Source organism: Notamacropus eugenii, chromosome 7 (genome assembly GCF_028372415.1).
Source record: "Notamacropus eugenii isolate mMacEug1 chromosome 7, mMacEug1.pri_v2, whole genome shotgun sequence".
In the NCBI taxonomy this organism is placed as follows: Eukaryota; Metazoa; Chordata; class Mammalia; order Diprotodontia; family Macropodidae; genus Notamacropus; species Notamacropus eugenii.
Window position 1 is genome coordinate 93,691,092 of NC_092878.1, and position 22,286 is coordinate 93,713,377.

Genomic DNA, 22,286 nt, shown 5'->3' on the forward strand with positions numbered 1-22,286 from the left:
GGAGTAACTTTTCCAGGTGCCCCATGTGTGAGAGAGAATATGCCATATACATTGCATAAGTGTCAGAAGTGGGATTTCAACCCTACTTTCTCCTGTTAGTTCTTGCCATTAAATAAAGTGCTCTTGGTTTAACTTTCATTCCACTATACTATGCTGCCTATAAAAACAAGTAAATTGCAGCAGATGATCTCTATGGTCCCTTCTAGCCTAAAAAATTGTGATGTATGGGATAGAACCTATTCTGGTGGAAAGAAAATTCGTTATTTAGACCTTTTTCTAAAAAGACAAGGGTTTTCTTCATACTTTTTAATTTTATAGCAGTGTAATTTCAGGATACAGGATTCCCTCTACTCCACAAAAAGAAAATATAACTTTCTAAAGGAATTTGATACTTGCAACAACCCTGTGAGGTAGGTTTTATTGTTATCCTCATTTTACATTTGAGGAAACTGAGGCAAACAGAGGTTAAATGAGTTGCATGGAGTCAACCAACTAGTAAGTGTCTGAGGCCAGAATTAACTCAAGGCTTCCTGAGTCCAGGGTCCTATCCGTAGTACCCCTAGTTGCCTCTAGAAAGATCATATCACCCCCACAGTGTAGCATATAGAGCCCGGAAACAGGATAAAAATATGTAGGTTTGAATTTTACCTTGGCTGTTATTTCTGTGACCATGGGAAAGTCACTTCATACTCTGTTTCTTCATATATGAAATAGGAATAATATTTTCATTATTTCTTGATCTGGTTGTTGTGAAGAAAGGTATTCTGTAAACTTTAAGGGTCTCCAAAAATATGAGTTCTTATTATCATGTGCTATGATTTCAGAGATTCTGAGATTGGCTTCTCTTCCTGTCCAAGAGAATATTTCCTCCACTTGCTAATTAATGTTTGAAAATCCCTTTTAAAGAGGATGAAAATTTTCATTTTACATCTATAACTTTAAATACACTCGCACACACGCACACACACACAGAGCTGACAGTTTGATTCAAATTCATACTAAGGTATAAATGTCTGATATTAGATATGTCCAAGCAATTTGCAATTTACTAGATACCTGAGACATGTACATGTATGTATGGGAAAGGAGGGAGGCTAGGGGGTCACCACAGGGAGTGGACAAAGGAAATAAATGGAGACATGCAAAAAAAAGAGAATTTCATCACTCCATATTTAAATTTAGGGCTAGCAAGTCTGAACATTATCAACCATAAATGTCAGATTTTCACTTGGAAAGGACTGTCAGGGTGATATAAAACAAATTTTTAAGTCTTCTTTCTTTATTCTACTTCTTAGATTAATGGACATTTTCATTTTGTGATTTACAAAGTTTGCTAGCTACGATTTTGAAAGACATAGCCAAACTTCTCAATCTCTCAAAACGTTTTTTGGAAATGCTTTACTTAAAAATTAATCTTCATCATTCCTCTACCCTTTGGTTTTTGACAACATAAATATGACACTATAAATAATAGACTGTGGTATCAGGAATCAGAAATGTGTATATAAAGAGATTTTCTTTAAAATGTCTAAATCAGATATACGTTGTATAAGTAAGTATTATGGTTCTGTACCCATTGAACAATATAGCATATTGCCATTAAGTATCTATTAGAAAAGAATTGAGAATAAAGCTATATAATTCCCAAAATTAAATCTGATAACCATATGATCAGAGTACAAAAAATTACACTGCAGTTCAGAAACAACAAAATAGATAATTATTTTAAATCAGAGACCTACAGAATGTCTGAGTTTGGTACTTTATTACAGTTATAAGGCACTGAATTCTCGAGAGAAAGTGAGAATGCATCTAGGCAAAGATGCTCTTAGAAGGAGAATGTGTTTAGTAGCAGCAGTGTGCAAATGAGAGACTAAGATTACATTCCACATACTTTTAGCATTGCTCAAGTATTTGCTAAGAGTTTAGGGGGACTATTTACTAATTGTTGCCTGTCTGTGTCTTAGCCTGGCTGACTCAAGTGACACAAAACATAACAAGGAGTAGAAAAATGGGATACAAAGAAGCTTTTCAGTGTAGATTCTCAGGCTCCAGAGTTCTCAGGGAAAAATACATGTACCTACGTGGTACCTAAAGGGAGAGGAAATTTAGAGAAATTAATGAACATAAAATGACCTCAGGGCCATAAGAGTTAATTTGGTTCCATGGTGGAGATCTGAGGAAGGGGAGGAAAGAGGAGAGAACTAAACCACTGTGGACCTAGAGTTTGATACTGGCTAACTCAATCCCTAACTCTGTCTAACTCAATCCCAGTTCCCAGTTCTTCTGGAGTAAAATGTGGTAGTTCCCTAAGGTACTGGACTGAACCAAATCTATAGATCTAAACTCCTGTGTTAATTATAATTATTCCTGGTTTCCTTCAAGACCTAGTTTAAGTCATCCTTTCTACAAGAGGCCTATCCTTGTCCTAGTCCCAACTGGGCCTCTCCTGTATGCACAGACTCCCCCACCATTTGCACTTCTCCCCTGAGATTACCTTTAATTTCTACTAAATATATCTTGTATGAACACAGTCATTCATTTTGTGCCTCCCCCGAACTTTCTGAGGTCAAGAATTATATGTCCCTTTCTTTATATTCCTGCACACAGCACTGTGATGGGCTCATAGTAAAGCACTTGATAAATGCTTGTGGACTTGATGCGATCTTTACATTTTTTCAGGCCATTAAAAATATCACAGCCTCATTAGTGCATCATTAAAGGCATCACCATTCACCTTATTCCATCTGATGAAGCTGAGGTTTCTTGTTGTTTTGTTGTCATTGTCATTTGGGTTTTTGTTTGCTGGTTTGTTTTTAGCAGGTACATATTGGAATGAATAAGGTGAACATGCAGTGACACTGGATCTTTTGCCAAGATATTATGGTCCCCAGTGTATTTTTCCTATTCTACTGGATATTATTGTTATCTGTGTGTCTTATGTATAAGTCCCATGAAGATAAGGCCTGTATCTTACATAAACTTTTTATCTCCCCTAGTACCTGGTGCAAACAAATGGCACCTAATATTTATTGGATTAAAAAAAAAAAACAATTCTTCAGGTAATGGATAATAAGGATGAGTCTGAATTCTCAGTCTTACACACCACTAGCAAGGAAACAAATTTCTGCTGACTCCAAACAACTTACTTTGGTAAAATGTGTTCACCACCAGAATAACAAGCTGAGTATTTCCATATTAGTTGGTACAGCTCGCTCCCCTGCTTCCTGGAACATGGGTCCTTGAAAGTTACATTCAAGTTCTAGGGTCGTTGGGTCAGCCTCTACTCAAAAATGTAGCTCATGAGGACTCATCCAATTCTTTTTAATAAGACAAAATCAGAGCATGCATTCATCTCAAAGGTAGTTATCTAATTAAACAGAAAATACGAAAGTTCAAATGGATCTGTAATCTCCTTGATTTGGATGCAGTTCACAACCTATCTATGCCTGCACCTTCCTGGGTAACTCTCTTGTCCACTCCTCTCCTAAGTTCAAGATAGGTTGACAACTCAAAATCCTAGGGGAGGTAGGGAGGTTTCCTTACTTTCTCCTGATATTTTGAGGATACCATTGGAACACTCAAGATGTTTACTTGTTATCCATTGTTCCCCTGCAATCATCCAAACTTCTTAAATGCTGAAAACATTCCTTACTAGTTCTTATTTAAAGTTCCTTATTTGTTATATATTAAGAGCCTGCTCAAACCCATTTCCCTTTTACAATTTCCTTTTACATTTGTCCATTTCCCTTTACAATTATGTTGGCCCCCACATAGATCTTCTCTGTGTACTCTTGGTCCAATATATATGATTGCCAATTTTGTTCTCTTTAGTACCATTTTTACCCCCTCTGTTTATTTCCTCTATGGGGATGTGGGACCGTTATGTCACAGAATGCATACTGGTTCTCTGTGAAATTGCTGCCATGTGTTGGTTGTCTGTCAAATGACAGCTGCCATGTAGACGCTTCTCTGAAAAGGAATGCTCATAGCTCCTCTGTGTTGCAGCCCATAGAGTCAGAGTTAGTTTTGCTCTTTTGTGAGGCAAACTCATAGATATACCTATTCAGCACATTAAGAGTCCTTTAGATTTTCTAGCTAATTCTTTTTTTAACTGCCTTCCTACCATATTATCAACCATTACCCAACATGCTACCTATACTTTGGGTTGGAAATGATGATTTATCTCACCTCCCATCATGCTTATGAATGCAAAAAGATCAGTTTTATTGATAGTAACTAAGTCCTATATTGAAGCATCTTTGTGTGAAGACCAATCTTGAAGAAATAGATAATGGGAATGATCTGGCCTCTTTGTGTCCCAGGTGTATAAAATTGCCCCTTATTTCACTTTTCATCCTACTGTATCCTAGAAAGGTCTCTTCAGCTTGCTTCTACTTCAGCTTGGTTCTAATAATACTAGGACAAGCAAGGAGATCTGTGCATGTTGTGTATGTCGACTATGTGATATTATAAAGTTGATGTCCATCAAGTACAAAGTGGGACAAAGAAAAATAAGCCAAATAGACACAACAATACACTTCTGTATAGATAGTAGTCAAATATATGATTACTAGCAGATCTATGGGCAAAGTCTGCAGGGGTAGTGAACATGCAGCCTTAAGGCCATGAAGTCCGTTAGGTCCTCAAGGGCAGGCCTTTGACTAAATCCAAACTTTAACAAAACAGAATAAATTTGTTCTGTGAAGTTTGGATTCAGTCAAAGGGTCTAACTTGAGGACATAGAGGGCCACATGTGGCCTCGAGGCGGGAGGTTCCCCACACCTGATCTAGACTGAGGGATGTGAACAAGGTTTGAAGTTTGAGGGAGGTAGGCTGAGGTCAATGTTCAGAGGGTCCAAAGAGAGGCAGAGTAGGCAGGTATTGGTTTGGGTTCAAGCTTTCCCCTTCACTGATAACCTGGCCAGAGCAATCCAGTCAATCCTGGTTGCTTGACTGTTTATGCAGCTTGGATTTATGGGAGGCATAAATTTTATTTCTTCCTGTGAGAGAGAAGACCATTAGTTCATACTATATATCCTGGCTCTATCGTGTGCAAACCCCAGAACAGTAATCTGACTTACTCATTTAATAAATTAAGTCTTAAGCCTTGGCATCCACATCTCTCATGCAACCTCAGGAATTCAGAGTCTACTCTGAACTGCCACTACAATGGAACTTTCTTTTATGTCTTATCTCCCCAATTTCACTGTGGGTTCCTTGAGAGCAGAGACCATTGTGCTACCATGAACATTAATTAATTATGAATGGACATTTATAATTACAGAAATCAGAAAGCCCTATAAATCAGGGCTTAGTTTGCTGCTTTTTTGATGATCTAGATTTAAGAAAAGGATAGAAAAAATTAATAATGTAGAATAAACTTAAAGTGTGTTACTTTTTTCTTCAAAGAGCCTATTGTTAAACATTTACTAACACACCATTGAGAGGGATTATCTTGCTTTATGTGCCTCTCCAGTATTTAGCACATAGTAAGCCCTTTAAAAATGTTATTTTCAATTCATTCACTCAAACAAACACAAGGAAACAAGCAGGGAATCGTATTTCAACTGAGTGACTAGAAATGAAGTCTAAATATATGCAACAAGAGAGTGGACCCACATAGCATCTCAGCTATGGTGTCACTTCATCTCAGGACAGTGGAAATCTGTCCTTCGTCCTGGTTTAGGCAGCTTCCTTGGTATGGGAAGAGAGGAACCACATTACCAAGCTCATCAAAGTAAGCAGAGTTAACGAAGGCTCTTTAATGCTGGTGATTGTAGGAAAACTCAAGATCCATTGCAAAGCCTTCAAAGCGCTAATCCTTGTCTTCCATTCCAAATTATTATCCACTTGATACAGTACAAATGAAAACTTTCACCCCTAACTTTAAGGTATTCTTTCAGGGTTCCATGGCTTTGCCTAGTGAAAAGATGCATTTTCTCATTTCTCTTATTTTGTCTTTCTTTGTATCACCAGTGTTGTAGGGCACAGATTCTGGCACATAGTATGCACTTAACTTGGTGACTTATCTTTACCTTTAAAGATTTTCAGAATAAATATACTATTACTAGAAGACAATTCAAGTAGATTTTTATGGAGGGGATCCTACTACAATGCAATGTTCTTACATGGATTGTTACTGCGGGTAAAAAATACTCATTTCTTAGTGATTTTGCATCCAATCCAGTCACAATATCTAAAGATATGTAGTTTGCTCCATGAAAACATTGTTGGCTCTCACATAAGTTGATGAATCCAAAATACTATGCTGTCACTATGTTTGATGATAAGATGTTCTACCCTTTTTCTTTCTTTTGCAAGAGAGAAGCAGCGTGTCAAATATTTCTTTGAATTCCAAAGGATGTTGCACAATAACAGATACCCTGAGTTTACTCCAAGCATGATTGGAAATGATGTCTGGAATTTAGGGTCCTGCCAGTTTTTCACATCTTGAAGCAATATGGAACATAGCAGCAGAGAGGTTAGCTGTCACAATATTCAAGTGGCAATTCAGTATATGAAGGAAGCTGGTTTTAAGACCCTCTTCCTACCCTTAGATTTAACATAAATTTGAAAATCATATATGCTATTGAGAGAGTGCCAGGTTTAGAGTCAGAAAGAGCTGGCTTCAACCACTTCTAGAGTAGGCATATATCCCAAGGAAGTCAAAGAGAGGGGAAAAGTTCCCAAAGCTACAAATGTACACATATGTATATCTACATGTATACACATATATAAATATATTCATATACATTCACAGCAACACTTTTGTGGTAGAAAAGCACTAGGAACAAGGTAGGTGCCTATCCATTGGGGAATTATTGGACATACTGAAATATATTAACATGATTTTTATTGCACTAGAAGAAATTACGAAAATATAGAATTCAGGAAACATAAGAGATCTTATATGAATGAATGAATGAATGATTGTAGCGTGAAAGAAATGAAACCAGTAGAAGAATAAATAGAATGATTATTATAATACGAAAGAAGACATCAATGAAAAATATTAGAATACTGATTAATGAAGAAGTTAACCATGACTCAGGTGAACTGTTAGTGAAATATGCCACATGCTACCTCTCAACAGAGAAGTAGAGTATAAGTGCAGAATGAGGCAAACATTTTCAGACATGGCCAGTATAGTATACTTTGCTTATCTATACTTCTTTCAACAAAGGTTTCTATTAAGAAAGGATTCATTGGGAAATGATATTCATGTTTTAATAACACTATAACATTTATTTAGCTTTTTTAAAAAAAATGTGTAGCTAAATAGATTCAAATTCTACTTCTGACACTATGTGTGTGGCCCTGGGCAATTCTGTGTATCCCCAGCAACTTTCTAAGACTTATCTATTATCCTTAGAAAATTGTCATCTGAATCAGTGAAAAGAGTTCCTCACGCTCGAGAAATCATAGATTAGAATATATGTCATAGAATGATAGAAGCACAAGGGGTTGTAAAGTTGCTAGATTCCACTGTTATGTACTGCCTGTCCAGTAGGTAGCCCATTGTCCTGAGGGGCTGTAAAATATGCAGAAAACACATTTTCTTATGTGTTTGGGTTTATTGTCTTAGCACATAATACAAAAGGGGGTTGTTTGTTTTGTTTTTAACAGATTTGGGATTTTATTGGTTTTATAGAATTTCCAAAGAGGAAACTCTCCCCATCCATACAAATCCCCACCTGTTCTAAAGCTTAAAATCTTGTAGAATTCCATGGGCACTTGTCAGGGTCAAAGAAAGACCTTGTACCCAGGTCTCTCTGACTAAAAAGGTATCTCTCTATGTCATACTGCCTCTTTATGGTACATTATTACATCCATGAGCATAAGGTGTCTCATTTAAAGGAAGTCTTTTTAAAGTCATATTGCATTAAGTAACCCAGTTCGGAAGTAGAAAAAGTCAGAAGAGTCCCTTTCAAAAAATCTTTGCCCATTATTTCAGAAGATAAAGGATACTAGGAAGGAACCTCAGAGACCATCTAGTTCAACCTCCTGATTTTACAAAGGAAGAAAATGAGACTGGTAAAGTGACTTGCCCAAGATCACACAGATAGTGTTGGATTTAAAGTCAGGTACTCTGACACCAAAGTTAGCATTCTTTCCTATGTGTCTCTGTGCATTTGTAATTTATCAGGACATGCAGTTTCATCAGCCTCAGTGTTAACAGAAATAAGTATGATAATAAACTGGAGGTAACTTTCATTTGAAAATCCTATTTTCACCGGCTTCAAACTTGCCTAAAACTTTCCTCTGTGGAAAAGAGTATTCTCATGCTGGGTTTTAGCCCGTAAGTGTATTTTCCTGGAAAGCTCAACAACTTTTCCCAACTGTTTGTGAGATATAATTACAAGAAAATTGTTGACATTTGTGACAATTTGCCATTTTGGGCAGCTTGAGAGAAGGCCAAAAAAAGCTGAAGTCACTTTCAGTTAAGGGTCTCCATTGAGAATTTGAATAAACTAAGAGTTCAGAAAGATGTCTTTTATGAGTTGATACATGCCGATTTTCAGGGAGAAAAATCCAGGCAAGATTTAGTATCTTGTGTATAACAAGACTAGGAAGCCATGAACATCCTTCATGCTTCAGATTTCAGCTGAGACCTTGTGCCCAGTGGGGATTACAGATAAAATGAAGAGCACTTCTAGACTGGACAAATGCGTCCAGAAATTGGAGTGTCTAAAATGGTTTTCAGCTTAACTCTTTTATCCTCTTATAGAAGAAAAAACATCATGGGGATATCAACTGCTAAAGATAACTTTTCCAACCAAAGTGATCTGTTCTGCTCCAGTAGAGGGAATATCCATAACAAGAGGTCCCTACATAGATTCAACCTGAAGGACTAAAATAATCAAGGAACATGGTACTAGCATAAGTTTTGCCATAGTTAGATTTTTTTCAGGGATGAGTTTTGCAAGACCTTCTTCTGAAATCACCCTTATGTCCCATCTTTATTTTGGATTCAGTTAACCACTAGGGACTAGAGTGGGAAATATTCCATCTCCACAATCAGAATGAACCAGAGGGTTGGAGAAATTATCTTGCTTAATTAATAGGAGAAACAATTTGGCTTTCCCCTCAATTGCACTCTTCTCACTAATAACCATTCACATTTCCAGGGGACTTTTAAGGTTTCTCGGGTGCTTTCCTCACAATAACCCAATGAAGTAGAATGTGCAAGTATTATTATTTTTATTTTATAGTTGAGGAAACTGAGACTCGGGAAGATTACCATAATGCTTAGAGTTGGAAAGGGAATCAGAAATAATCTAATCCAACCCATTCATTTTTCAGGTGAGGAAATGGAGAATTAACCAAGTTCATAAAGCTAGCAAACATGAAAGACAGGGATTCAAACATAGGTCTCCTGACTTCAGATCCAACCTTCTTCCAATTATATAATTTCTGCCTCTCTTCTCAGGCAGGATAGCTGTCTGTGTATTCGAGTGTTCTCCCCTCTACTTTGCTACTAACTTCTTACATGTCAAATAAGTTAATACATGTGAATCACTTTTTAAAATCTCAATGTGCTCTATACATTCAGCTACCAGTATTGTTGTTATACATTGTCCCTGTTATTCCCAACATGACATTACTTCCACTAGTTCTCCCATCACTGCACATATTGTATTGGCAGAGATATGGAAACCTAGATGTTAGCCTTTATCAAAGGAGCAAGTAGAGCAAACATTAATTTACTATGGAAATTAAATACTGGGTGCCTGCTTCTGCTCCCAGGACTGTGCTTGGCACCATGGAGGCACAAGTCTTGATTTCTTCCCACCCTCGAGTTGCTTACAAAGACAATTTGTCATCTCTCCCCTTCTACTCTGCAGAATAAGGAGCTCCGTTAGCTTTCTTAGTTCCCAGATGGTTTACCATTTCACCCTCCCCCCAACTCCATAAATTCTAGTGGCTCCTGATTGCCTCCAGAATCAAATTCAAAATCCTCTGTTTGGTATTATAAACCCTTCATAATCTGACCCCTTCCTTTCTTTCCAGTCCTCTTAAATATGCCAAGCACTATCCCAAATGCAGGGGATGTTTAAAAGAAAAAAAGAGAGAGGCAAAAGACAGTCTTTGCTCTCAAAGAGTTCACAATCTAATGGGGGAGACAAAAAGAAAACAAATATGTACAAACAAAGATATATAGAGGATAAGTGGGAGCTACCTGAGGAAAAGCAGTAGAATCAAGAGGGGTAGGAAGTGCTTCCAGCTGAGAGTGGGATTTTTGTTCAGACCTGAAGCAAGGCAAAAAAGCCAGGAGGTAGAAATGAGGAGGGAAAATATTCCAGGCACAGAGGACATACAGAGAAAATACCCAGAGCCAAGTGGTGGAGTGTCTGACTTTTGGAACAGCAAGGAGTATGAGTTGCCTCATTGAAGAATATGTAGCACAGTAGGCACTTAATAAATACTTATTGACTGACTGATTGCCTCTACTTTATTTTGGTTAAAGAATCTAATTTAAACAAGCTCAGTAGCAGAATCCATATCTACATATTATCTTCTGAAAAGACCTCAGAAACTTTCAGGAGCTTCTAAAACTCCAGTAGAAAATAATTGCTATCATAATGAAGTTTCTGCTTAGAATGATTGTATTGTCTATGTTCTTGTCAGTTTCCATCACAAAGAGATCAATACTATAGCTCTCTAAAATTTTCTAGTATTGGTTATGAAGATTTCATTACCTTTTCTCCTAGTTATATATAGATACATAACATTCCTCACAGTCGAATTTGGAGTTCTTTTTAGTTAACATTCTCACTATTTTATCATGAGATAGATAAAAATCATATAATGGATCTACATAGAAATAAAGCACAGAAAATAAAATCGTGAATAAGCACTTATTAAACATCTACTGTCTGCCTGAGATAAACAATATACAATAACTGTATAAGTAAGTTAAATAAGGGATAAATTGGAGATAATCTCAGAGGGAAGGCACTAAGATTGAGGAGTACCATCAAAGGCTTCTTGCAAAAGGTAAAACTTTAAGGAGACTCAAAGGAAGCCAGGGAAGCCAGAAGATGAAGATGAGGAAAGAAAGGGTTCCAAGCACAGAGGATTGCCAGAGAAAATACCCAGAGTCGAGAGATGGGATGCCACGTGCAGGGAATAGCAATATTGTTCAACAGAAATAGCAGCAGTGAAACTTCTTCCATTGATTACCATCTTTTCCTACCCTGCTCATTAAATACAAGGATCGTTTATTTTTCATTTTTCAATTCTTAGTCACTCAAGCAAGTCACTATGGAAAGTATACATACAGGCTGATAAGTTCCTAGCTTTGTTGCTCATGATTGTGTAGCCTTAGAAGCATTACCCAACCTCTTGGAGCCTTGGTTTCTCTATTTGTAAAATGAAGGTGAGGTCAAGTTCCTTTCCAGTTTCAAGCTTGTGAGTCCAAGAAATTAAATCTTCTCTATTTTTTTTGCATTTTTAAAGTATTTATTATGAATCTTACCACTCACTCCCTTTTACTTTTCTCTGTAAAATGGTAAAAATTATACTTGTACTGTCTTCAGAGGGTTACAGTGAGGATCAATTGAAATAAGGCATGTAAAAGGCTTCATAAAGCACAGCCCAAATGTGAGCTGTTATCATTATTGTATTTAAAAGTAGAAGAGTCATGAAAAACACTTATGGCTGACTTTGCAGAGCACTGTATCACAGCTTGATTAATGTACCTAGTTAACATCCGGCCCTGTCTTAAGATAAATATTTTCCTTGTTTACTGCCCGCATGCCCCCAGCCCCCAGTTTCATTTATTTGAATGCCAAAAACTCCCACAGACATCACTGCTAATGCTTGAGAATTCTTGTTTCTGTTCACAAAGCACAAGAAACATTTTAATGTGATGTATACACTATGTGGAAGCATCATAGCAATTCTCTTAGCTCTGCAAAACAAAACAAAACAAAAAAAACAACTAAAGCTGATTCCATTGTGGTGGTTTCAACAGCACAAAAATCTAGTTTTAATTAATAAGAAGGAGCTGTTCTTCCAGTGATTAAGTGCAAGGGTTCTATTTAAGACCAGCCTAGCAAAGGAAATTGAGTTTTTAATTGTTATTCAGGATCGAGTGTGTAGATCCCTAATGACTTCATTTTATTGTCGATAAGAAAATTATACTAAAAGTTATTATCTGAGTGACTTGAATTCTATGACAGATGAATCATTGAAGAATAAAATTAAATTAATCAGATTTCATGGTAATGGGTGTTCTGTGAAATGTGATCTATAGTGAGTAGGATTATGTGAGTAAAAAGTTTTGCTGGAGCCTGTACAGTGACGTTGCCCAGATTCAATTTTGTTTGTGTTTAAGGATGCATGAAAAGCTCCTAGCTCAATGTAAAAGAGAGTTTATGGGAAATAAAACCAGGATTTTAAAAAGTAGAAACATTTTAGAGCAGAATTTAAGACTATCTCCATGACAAATTTTAATTCCAGTCATGGCATTTGTTATAATTTCCCCTCAAGCTATTATCTGATGCTTGTGGTATGAAAATAATTCAAGGGCCTCTTGCAATTCTTATTTTTCAAATAATCAACAAGTACTTATAAAGTACCTACCTTTGCCAGGCACTAGGGATACCAAGATATAAATGAAACAGCTCCTCCCTTTTAGGAACTTGTAATCTCTCTTGTGAAAACAACATTCACACCTAAAGACATCTATAAAAAAAGATACAGGATATTTTGTGGGAACAACATCTACACATAAAGACATAAATTTAAAAAAGATACAGGATATGGCATTAACTTCTGAGGGGATCAGAGAAGTTTCTTACTGAAACGTCAAAGAAAGGAATTTATATTTGATCCTAGAGGGTAATCAGGAGCCACTTGAGTTTATTGAGTATGAGACTGACAATCATCAGATCTGTGCTTTTGGAAAATCATTTTGACAGTTGCCACAGGATTTTTGGGACAGAGATAAGATTGAGGTAGGGAACCCAAATTAAGATACTATTGGACTCTTCAAATAGAAAAGGCTTAAAGGATGGTCCTGGCAGTTAATTCTACATCAGTCATCTGAAGACCAGTCTATCTATGTTTGGATAGTCTCATTATTACATTAAATACAAAGTGATGCATTTTTCAACCATGACAATTTATGAAGACCCCATACTAAAGCATAATTGACTTTGGATATTCAATATTAAAGGGAACTCCCACATTAATGGAATGATGAACCTTCAAAGTGTTGGAATAAGAATGACATTTGTCATAAAACTCGTCTTGTAAAGAAACCTCAGTTATAAAAATATATCCTCTTGTGGGAAGTTGGGATGGATCTTGACTCTTTAATACACATATAAATGCTAATTTATTCTATATATTGATGGGTTCAAATTGATTCAGCATTAATTTTTTTAGAATATGTTATGGGGAAGGCATCTCTTTCTGCTTCCCAAATTACTAACCAATATAGGGATCATCCACTTTGGTGTAGCATACTTCTTTGATGAAGATGTATGATATCATTAAAGTCAGATGAGACAAAAAAAATAAACCCCCAAAGGGCTAACTTCAAAAGAAAAAATGGTATGGACATCATATTGAAGAAAGCAGAAGGAAATCTCTACCAGTGTAAGAAATATGTGGATGGACAAAGAAGACACCTAGGGGAAATGAAGGAAAAAGTCTCTGGTTCATGCAAGTCATATAAAAGTTTTACTTTCCCCAAAAAGGATAGATCTTGATCTATTGGAAAAGAAATAATATTGGATTATTCAACAGAGAGTTTGTGATAAAGAGAAAACTTAAGCAAATATCCAAGATTTTTAGGTGATTGGGTTGAATTTGGTGTTTTCCTTATGGCTGGTTGCTGAAACAGAAATTGGCTCAGGTAATTCAAGAACAAAAGTTTGATGACATAATTCTAAGAGATCTAAAACAATCTATAAACAAGGAGGTCTATAAAGAGAGCAATTCCATAATATAGGAAGTATCCCCAGTGAATTTAGATTTAAAGAGAAAATGTAAATGTGAAGAGAGATCATGAAACAGAGGATGAATACTAAAGAAATAACATGACTGTAAGAACTATCATTGAGATTAAGGTCTAGAAATGTGCCAAGGCTTAAGAAGAATGCCGAGTACAGTAAGAAAGCCATTTTAAGATGCTAGTTGTCAAGGAGAAGAACAAGAACAAGGAAGAAATAGACCCACCATTTCAACCTGAGATAAAAGGAAAGATAATTAGGAGAATTACTTGGTGTATATATTTCGACTTTCTTTTTCTCTATACTAGTGTTCGGACTGAGTTGAATAGAAAAAATTATTAAGAAGCAATTAAAATTCAAGATAAATAAGAAACCTATAAGAGAGCGTATACCTGTCGTTAGTGACTTCAAGTCACCAAACTTGCACTAATTGTGTCCTACAGGACAGATATGATTAATGACTATGAGCTAGAATTTGTGAATAAAAAAAACAAATGGAATACTGAGCTTTTTATCTTATCTGTGTAGCTATTACATTGCCCAGGAAAATATAAGTTCCTTGAGGGTAGGAAATGTTTTGTTTTTATTCCGGTAGCCCCATTGTCTAGCATAATAATTCATCTATATAGAAGATACTTATTGAATTGAATTAATATCTCCTTTCACAAGATGAGAAACACCAAGGATGAGGATAAAGATATGTGCATTCATAACCAAATGGCCATACTCCAGAAATACTGATTAATGTATTGGTGTCAGTATGGAAGATAATCTTTAATAGAACATTGCAGACCTTGGTCCTTAGGCTTTTTCCATTCAATTTTAAATTAATCACTTTGTATAAGGCAAGTGATAAAAAGATGGGAAAGATAGCTAAGATGCAGAATGAAAGAACTGTGATCCAAGAAGATTCCAACCAACTTTAATAATGGGGTAAATGAATCAAATAAAATTTATTAAGGATAAATGGAAAGTCTAACACTTAGGTTTAAAAAATAAACTATTCATATGCAGGATGAGAGAGACCTAGCTCTGGTAGTGATAGGGAACTTCAACTATACAAGCATATAATAGAGTTCTATTTCTGACAAAAGCAGAGCAGATGATAAATTTCTGACTTGACTTAATGATAAATTCATTCATCCAAAGGTAGAGGAATAAGGAGAGATGCTTTTCTGACCCTAATTCTGATTAATAGGAGAAAGTAGAAATGATGTGAATCTTAAAGGGAAGTAACCAATCTACCTTAGCATTCATGAAAATGGTAAAGAAAGTCAGATATAGTCTTCAACAAGCCCTACAATTGGGTAGAGCAAGTTCAAAGATCACAAACAATGGGTAGGCAGGATCCCATAGCAAAAGATTCTATCAAGGAAGTGATGGGGATGGGAAGGTATTACTAACAATGCTGTAGAGATAAAACACAAATAATTCCAATGAAAGAGGGGACTATGTAAACTATTTGCTTAAGAGAACATCTCAAACAACTCATAGTTTTGAAAGATATGTGCAAAAGATAGAATTCAGAGCTAATAATGAAAGAAAGGACTGTCTGTCCTACAAAAATAGTGGCAGACACAATAAAGTTCAGAATGGGTTGATGCTGGGATGAATGCTCAGAATAAAAAAGGACATTTTGAACTGTAATAGTAGCAAAGGAAGGATAAAAGAAGAGATAATACCACAACTTAGGGAATATGTGATAAGGATAAGAAAAGTTGAAGGGAATGCAAAACCAATGAATTGCTTTTTCGTATATGTTTTTTGTATCATGGAGAATGAACTTTTCACTGGCAGGATATTAACAATGATAAATAAAGAACTGAGAGTCAAAATGGTAAGAGAGTTTGAGCCACACTCCAGCACTAAAAGAACTCTAGGATCCAAATGCCAAGTCACTGTCAGTGATCACACAATGCTGAGAGATAGGTATTATTACTGTCCTCAGTTTTCAGATCGGGAAACTGAGGTCCAGAGAGATTTTGACTTACTCTGAGTCACCCACCCAGTGTCTGACACTTGATTCAAACATAAGTTTTCTTAATTCTAAGGTAAGTGCTCTTTTCAATGGAATTTGTATTCCACTGTATCTTTTTTTAAAACAAAAACGTGAATTGGGTAGAATATGTAAGCTAAAGCAGGGTAAGTTTGGCTTCAACTCCTGGAAAAGTTTGAAAAGCTTGAAAGAGATACTTTATAGCCATTAGAACAAGGAAATTGTATTTATTAAGAGATATTGTAGCTTCACTAAGCAAAAGTCTTTCAAGGAATAACTGAGAAACAAATACAAAAGACATTCTGAAAGAAGAAAACAGAGCTACTTGAAAATTAAAAAAAACTGTAAAACTGATAAAGGAGTCAGTTTGTTTAAAGAAGGGAAAATTAAATTATGAAAATTCAAAATGAATAAGGTAAATTCACAACAGAGAGGAAATAAAAATAATTATCAGAAATTATTATGCACAGTTATTGCTTAAAGAAAATTTGAAAGAAATAAGATGAGAACCTATAAAGATACAAAACACCTGGGTTAACACAACAAGAAATATAAATCTTAATTAACTCAGACTCAGATGATTCCAATCAAAGTACAAATGAACAGCTAAGGAGGGGGTAAGTAATATCTATTCTACAAAAATTATTCTCAAAATTGGAAACATTCTATGAAACTCTTTTAATGAGGCAGATGATACTGAGACCCAAACAACAACAACAAAAAGCAAATGAAAGAAAATACAAAACAAGTTCATTGAAGAACATTGATGCAAAACTTCTAAATAAAATCCTTTTAAGGAAAAATAAAAATTATTTTATTAAGATCAAATTGGATTCACAACAGGAATGCAAGGATGGTTCGCCATTAGGAAAACAGTTTTCATAATTAACTGTATAAAGAACAAAAATCACATGATTAATTTGATAGATGCAAGGAAAGCCTTTGACCAAAACCTTTAAAAAGCATTAAAATTCTAAAAAGCATTGAAAAGTTTTTCCTTAGTATGATCAATAGTGTAAATACAAAATCAGGAGTCAACTTTTTCCTCCAATAGAGAAAGAGCAAAACCTTTTGCAGTATAAACAGGAATAAAGTAACCATGTTCTCTTAGCACACTGTTACTTGAAAGAGATCTAGAAATTCTATCTATAACAATAAGAGAAAAATCACAAACTGAATTTCTAAAAATCAGAAAAAATGAGACAAAATTATCTGTATTTTCAGGGGACATTTGATATGTTTAGAAGACCCCAGAAAGCCAGTGAAGGAATTGATGTAATTAATGACTTTAGTAAATTATTAGAAAACAAATTAAATCCATGAAGTTATCCATATTTCCATACAGTACTACAAAAAATAAACAATAAAAAGAAAAATTCCATTCAAAATTACTAGAAAAGGGCATTAAATTTATCAGAGTTAATCTAGAAAGGTTAATTCAAAACTCTGCAGAAACAAAGAAGACTTAACTAATTGAAGATATATTCAGTGATCATGAGTGGGCCATGCCAAAATAATGTAAATGATGATATTACCTAACTTAATTTATGGACTTGATCGCAGCAATATTTTACAGAACTAGAAAAAGTAACAAAATTCATCCAGAGCACCAATAGGTCTAGAATCTCAAAATAAAGAATAGAGGAAAATGTAAATGGAGGCTTAATGACATTTCCAGACCTCAGACTATATTTGGTACTTGTTTAAAATACACATACTCAAACATGCACACTAAGGGAGCAGGAAACATATCCCATTAAGAACAAAAGTTCAGTATGTGATAAATTACTGGAAGAAAGGTGCCCTTTTTAATAAGAACTTCTGGAGCAACTACAACGAAATTTGGCAGAAATTAGTTTTAGACAAACAATTTATACCACATGCCACTTTAAGATTTAAAAGAAGACATCAATTTGAATATGAGGTCAAATGATAGAAAAATTAAAGGAGAATGGAATGAAGAAACTTTCACAAATAAGATTAGAGGGGAAATTCAAAACCAAAAAAGGTTAGAGAAGATCCCAAAAGATAAAAAAAGGATAATTTTAATCAAGCAAAATTTTAAAGCTCAGAATAAGAGAGTTGAGTGGAAAACTTTTGCATACAAATATAAATGATAAAAGTCTGGTAGCCACGATGCAAAAGGAATTGACACAAATATATAACAGTAACAACTATAACCATTCCCCAACAGATGAGTGTTCAAAATGTTTGAACAAACTGTTTCTAATAGAGTGTAGCTAGGTGGTACAGTGGATAGAGTGTTGGGTCAGGAGTTAGGAAGACTCATCTTCCAGACTCATCTGTGAAATGAGCTAGAGAAGGACATGGCAGAATACTTCTGTATGTTTGCCAAGAAAAATCACAAATGGAGCCACAAAGTCAAATGACTAAACATTCCAGTAGAATCATCATAAACTATAAACGATCATTTGAAAAGATACTGGGCTTGTTTGTCTTTGAGAAAAGGAAACAGATTAGTTGTTTTCAAGTATTTCATGGGTTGTCTTGTGGGAAATGGATTAGACTTGATCTGTTTTACTCTGGAAGTGAGGGCTAGGAATATGTGGAAGTTGCAGAGAGAGAAGATCTAAGCTCATTGTGAGTGAGTGAAACTTCCTAACAATTAAAACTATTCAAAAAGTAGAAAAGCCTGTTCTGGGAGGGTGTGATTTACCCCTAATCATTAAGTTGATCACCACTTGATGATGGTGATGGTGATTATATTTTTTTTTTATCCTTACAAAAGTCCTGAGAAGTAGGTGTTGTTATTATTCCTTTCGTACAAATAAAAAAAAAAAAAAAAGACAAAAGTTAAGTGACTTCCCCAACATCATACAAGTAATAAGTCTGAAGCTGGATTTGAACTCTGGTCTTCCCCACACCTCACTTCCTTACCCCAGGTCCCATAGAGGGGATTGCTGTTTAAGTTGCTGGTTGGACTACATGGATTCTTCAGTCTTTTCCAATTCTGTGATTCTACTCTTTTCTCAGTTTATTCCCCAAATAGTAGTTTTCCTCTGATGTCTCCTCCCACTCTAAAATTCTATGAGTCTCCTTAATTTGCTTTAGAAACCCTGGTACAGACCCTTCCACATAGCCTCAATTAAGATGTTCTTTGCTGATATTGTGCAGGTGTTTGTGAATATGTTTTATAAATTATGAGCTTCCATAATTTTAACCAGGCATAGATTCCTTCCAATAATTAATTTTTCTAAAGCCTATTATCTTAAAAGAATTCTGGAAAAATAAAATTATGTTCAAGTTGTAATAGAATTAATATAATTTCTTAGGTGATAAAAAAGATGCAACATATTACATAGCACATCTTGAATTTTCAATTCGCCCAATTTTGATGAAGAATAAGTAATTTTTATTAGCCAATTTATATGATAATAAGGAACTTTGATCTGTACAGTTAATGTGTACAATGTATTTACAAGTCAAGCAATTATAATATTAAATTAAATTGTATTACAATAAATTTGACATTTTAATCATTTGTCTTCCCATTTTACTTTTATTTATAAAATCATATTTTTTATTTTGCAACCATGAAAGTAGAGATGACAAGCTTAGTCATGGACTTGTTTTTTACAGTGACAACCTAATTTTGTGTTGTTTACAGAGTAAACTTCTTCTTTCCAGGAAGGAAACATTTCAGTGACTATATATGAACAGAATAGCAGGGGTGTATTCTGTAATATGTATGATTCTTTACAGTCAGTTTCCATAAAGTCTAGTAAGTCTTACTGAGCAACCCTCTATCCACTCCTCCCCAAAATTCACAAAATCAGAGAATGTCAAAGTTGAAAATATTTCAGTGAGCATCTAATACAATCAGTACCTGAACAAGAATCCCTTCTTTACCATCTTCTAAAGTGTCCATTCAGCCTCCATTAGAAAACCTCTAATGGAGAATCCAGGTGATCCTATTACATTTTTAGACAGTGTCAGTTTGTAAGAATTTGCTTCACACTTAAATCTGGACTGCAGATTTAGTTTAAATGGGACTTTCTGCAGTTTTCCCAGGAAGAGTTTTCTTCAGTAAGAGTCAGAACCCTGTACTGATTTACCATAGTGGAAAAATAAAACAACTCATCATATTCATTTAGTGACATTTCCAATTGTGAGTGATTCATTTAACCTCTCAAAGTCTCAGTTTCCTCAACTGCAAAGTAGACTTATTAATACTTATTTTACCTATTTAACAATGTTGGGAAGAAGGAGCTTCATTAGCCATAAAGACTCTTATATTCCATTACTAAATGTTAGAAATACAAAGACAATAACGAAGTAAATGCCTCTTCTCTCAAGAAGCTTACCTTCTATTGGACAGAGAATATATGTGTTCATAAAAATATATACAGAATAATTTTGGAGGAGTCAATATCTTGGGGCAGGGGAAGATAATGTAAAGATGCTTCATGTAGGGGGTATCACTTTAGATGAACTTTGAAGAAAGTGTCAGCCAGACTGAACCAGCCTCTAACCTGTAGATAGCCAGAGCTGTACAGAGCAGGCTAGAGATGGGAAAGTCAGAAATCAAACAGAAGTTTAATTTCAAAGTGAGGGAAATGGCTTACAACCAAGGACACATGTGCTGGGGCCCCTCACCTAGAGGGGGGAACCCACTTTAGTGTAGTAAAATCCTTAATCCAGTTTTGAGAATGTATTACTAAAACATACTCAAAGCCTGAGTTTCCATGATAAATAGTTTTGGAAGTCAATCATATACATCTGTACATATTTCTTACAGAAAATAGTCTAATTCTGTTACTTTTCTCAAAACTTACTATTCAATTTATTTAGAAAACATTTTCCATGTCATCTTTGTCTCATTACTTTGTCTAATCGTTTCCCCCTTAGGTGGATATCATCCCTATATTATGTTCATATTTTGCAGATCTCACTACTTATACCTATGGCTATACAGTGAACTATAGCCTGGAAAATGAGGGGTAACAGCAAAGTGAGACAAGTTTCATTCATAGCAGAGCTTCATGACCAGAACACGGGTACTTGTCCAATCTTGTCTGGAGCTTGTTCAAGCTCAGAAAACACCTAGTGCTGGTCCTAGCAAAACTATACTTATGTGATTTTGTCAGAGAATGAGGTCATCTAGAGAGTGAGCACAAGGGATTGTTGTTATGCCAAGCTCAGGTCACAGCCTGCTTGCTGAGTCTTAGCTCTGGAAAATAGTGTTTTTCCTAATATCTTGACATTTCCCTATTTTGCCCTAAGAGAGGGGGTTTGAAAGGACCTCTACTCTTCTGGACAATAAAGGACAGTCAGGTATAAGCCAAGATGCCATGAGAAGCCAACTGAATCAGGAAGAGATGTTATCCAGGGGTTAATTCCTTGAGGGGACCTGCCAGGAAGAGTATCCCAAGTATCATTGCTAGCCATTATTTGCTTGCAAGCAGGAAAAAGAAGGGGGCATGAATGTAGAGGGAGAAAATGCTAACATCCAGTCTTGGTGGCTGGGTATATAACAAAAGGGAAGAGAAAAAAATAACTAGGACAGTACACTCAGCCTTTGTCCAGAATCTTGGGACAGCTGTCTTGAATGGATGCTGGGTGCTTCTGGGTCCATACTAGATGAACCTTGAGGTCCCCAGAGCATTCTGCCATCCACTCAGGAGTAGGGGCTTTCTTCAGATGATCCAGGAGAATATACCCACAAGTTTGACAGCTGTGGGAGTAGTGAGAAGGACCTGCTAGGGGGCCTTAGAAGACATGTAGATTGACAATTGTGAGAAAACTCCTTGTATCAATCTCTGGATCTGAGTTTCTGGTCAGTATAACATAGGTCCTTAGTTAAGGATTTCTGAACAGCACATAGAGATGGATCAGTTTCCCAGCCATGCAAGCCGAAGTTCAAACAATGCAATAAAGTTTTCTCACAATTCCCATAATTACATTGTCAGGTACAGATCAAACTACTTAGAGGGTTCACAATGGACTAGTTTTGAGAAGGGACATTTACATGTCACCAAGGTAACAAAGAAAACTTAAACATGAACTATGCAAAGCAATAGAATAATTATCACCAATGTTAACTAACATCAAGTCTCCCTGTATCCTAGTAACCCATTTTCAGTATCCATTTAATCAGCACATTTTAAGTGCCAGATGTCTCAAGTGGGTCCTTAGATATCTTTTCTTGGACAATAGGTTTTATTCTCAGGATAGTCCAAAAGGGGTTTTTGCTTCACTGGTTCCAAATCTAGAGGTTCCTAGATAATTCTGACTTAAAATAATTCAGTATAATGACTTAAATTTGGTTCTTTCGTCTTGATATTTCAGAGGATTTCAGTTTA

The 22,286-nt window shown here is 35.6% G+C and overlaps 1 long non-coding RNA gene across 1 annotated transcript in view; it reads right to left on the reverse strand.

Annotated features, from left to right (window-relative positions):
* The window catches only part of LOC140514841 (uncharacterized), a 139,076-nt gene that overhangs the window by 83,877 nt on the left and 32,913 nt on the right, over positions 1-22,286 (reverse strand). Inside the window, exon 2 of the long non-coding RNA XR_011970744.1 lies at positions 12,592-12,693. This is a non-coding gene — a long non-coding RNA (uncharacterized lncRNA). The remainder of the gene's footprint in view (positions 1-12,591; positions 12,694-22,286) is intronic.